The sequence below is a fragment of the Buceros rhinoceros genome, unplaced genomic scaffold (assembly GCF_000710305.1).
Source record: "Buceros rhinoceros silvestris isolate BGI_N320 unplaced genomic scaffold, ASM71030v1 scaffold2297, whole genome shotgun sequence".
In the NCBI taxonomy this organism is placed as follows: Eukaryota; Metazoa; Chordata; class Aves; order Bucerotiformes; family Bucerotidae; genus Buceros; species Buceros rhinoceros.
In genome coordinates, this window is record NW_010422624.1 from 81,993 (window position 1) to 84,358 (window position 2,366).

The following is a 2,366-nucleotide window of genomic DNA, read 5'->3' on the forward strand; positions in this document are numbered from 1 at the left end:
TTTGCTCTCCATGAAGATCAAAGATCTGTTTAGTGTGCAGTTTGTCTGATCACTGCATGTAGATGTGGTCAGAGAACTTTCATTCTGGGTGTCAGGCTCTGGTTTCTCTTGATGCAAGATCAGATCCTAAGGCTGGAAGTCATCTACCTGAATTGCAGCTGTCTGACGGGCATCTCACTGCTAATGTCTGGGCATCTCAGGTGATTCCTTTGACCAGAGCCAGGCAGCAAACGGAGAACAGGATTTTTAGTTGACAGGGTTTAAGAATTCCTACAGAGTTATAGTCTGCAGCCCTCAATATATTTTTTGGATGGGATGTAAGCATCTGTTGGAGATGCTTCTCTGGGTACAAAAGGAGTGTGCACTTTCAGATTATTTAAAATTCCCAGCTTTTAAAAAATCAAAGTAAGAAGAATCATTCCATATGGTTCCTGTTCCTCAAGTCCCTCATCTGTAGAATGGGTCATACAGTTCATGTAAGACAGGGTTGGTGTTTGAAAATCACAGGGCAAGTAATACAGTGGTTTGCTTATGATCACTGAGGAAGACCACCAGAACTGATGCTTCGGCTTTGTTTTGTGGGGAGATAAAAGCCACCCAAAGGAATGAGATGTTGTGCAGACTTTTGCAGCTTGGATTTGTGAAGGTCCAAACACCTTTAGGCAAAACTCCTGATTAAACGAGAGTTTCTCATGTCTTAGACACAACCGTGAAGTTATTTGATCTTTAGGCAATTGCTAGTTTCATCTTCACTAAAGGCCTCCTCCATCTCTGCTCTGCTTTGATTTAGAAGATGTAATGTCATTTATCTGTTCCTTAATTGATCCAGCCTCTTGGAGAGTGCCATGGTGTGCCAGACCTTTTCTAAAGTTTCCATGGGGAGAAGAAACATGCTTTGTCAAATTGGTATAATCTGCCTTATATAGGCAGATAAGATCACCAGAAATCAGATGTGTTGTGATATACCCTGCACATATAGGTGTCAGAAAAGGGAAACACTTTGAAAAAAATTTATGGAGATCATTTATGCCTCAAGAAAGGTTTGAGGTCGTTATTAGAAGAAGAAAGGTTATTCCCTGTGAGAATGCTGCCATCAGATAAACCCTGGGAGACAATGAGCTCCTTTTGTCTTACAAGATGAAAGTGGAAAAAAGGTACTTGAATATTCACTTCGGAAAGAAAGGGATCATCAGTGGAGAAAATAAACTGCTTAACAGCTCATTTGTGAAGCGTGTAATGGAAGGAAGAGCTCAATACCGAAAGCTGTGTTTTGCTTTTGATTCTGGATAGCTTTACTGTGATTGCCACAGAGGATGTCATGTAAATGTAACAGGCCTTTAAAGACAATACTTCCCTTTCTAATTGGGATCAGGATTAATCAGAAAGGAGAAAACAGTTCAGGAAAGAAGCGGACAGTAATAACAAACATGACTGGGGATCTGCGCCGGGCCAGTTTCCCTTTTTAGCATCCATGCATCACTGTCTCAGAACAGACTGCATAACATCCTATTAAATTAGCATACACCAGGCAGCTAAAACAAATTAGTTCATCTCAGAAGGAAAGAGATTCTGCAGAAACTTTTAGTTTTGGCTTAATTTCTGTGCTTTATGTGGTTTATTCATATTTGAACCTAGGTGTTACGGCACTAAAGCCTGTATGGCTCTCTCTGCCCTGCACATAATGGCTTTTCTGCCTGGGAGTCTTCTTGGTGATGTGCTTCAGCGCCTTCAGCCTGCTGATGTACGAGTTGGAGCTCCCCAGGCACTGCGGGATTTCCCATCTGCATGGCTGGAGGCCACCCCGGTGCTCTGCTCTCCTGTCTGCATTGCAACACAGCCCTCAAACTTGGCATTCCCCTGCTGGCCCTCGACGTGGGAGCTGAGCTGGCTCAGTGGTGCTGGGGGGCAGGGAGAAGCGCTTAGGGTGACGGGAGCAGTGCAGCACTTTGCTGATGCCTCACGCCATCGTGTTTGTAGGAAAAGAAGGGAGTTTCTTAGTGTCAGGGGACATTAATGGTGTGTCCTATGTCTTGCTGTGCACTTCATCCTGGAGTGAAGAACTCATTTCATCTGCAGAATGGATTCAAGCCTTTTTTCCTTGGGAGTAAATGATTGTTGCCCATTAAGGAGATGGTTGCGTTCTGGAGAAGGTGGTCCAGCGGAAGAGGCAGGGGTGTTAAGGAAACCACCCTGACTAGATTGTCATAATTTCATTCTTTACAATGTGCCACATTAAACCGGTCTGTTCTAGCTTCGTAGATGTCTCTCTGTCTAGCTTTCTGTGAAGCAGCTAACATGAATTTTCAATCTTAATGCTGGGGGGGCCCCACGGGTGTTGTTTTGGGGTTTTTTGGGGGGGGGGGTGG

At 44.1% G+C, this 2,366-nt stretch overlaps 1 protein-coding gene across 1 annotated transcript in view; it reads left to right on the forward strand.

Annotated features, from left to right (window-relative positions):
* LOC104496901 (calcium/calmodulin-dependent protein kinase type 1D) overlaps nt 1-2,366 on the forward strand; it is a 191,523-nt gene that overhangs the window by 57,568 nt on the left and 131,589 nt on the right. The window lies entirely within an intron of this gene.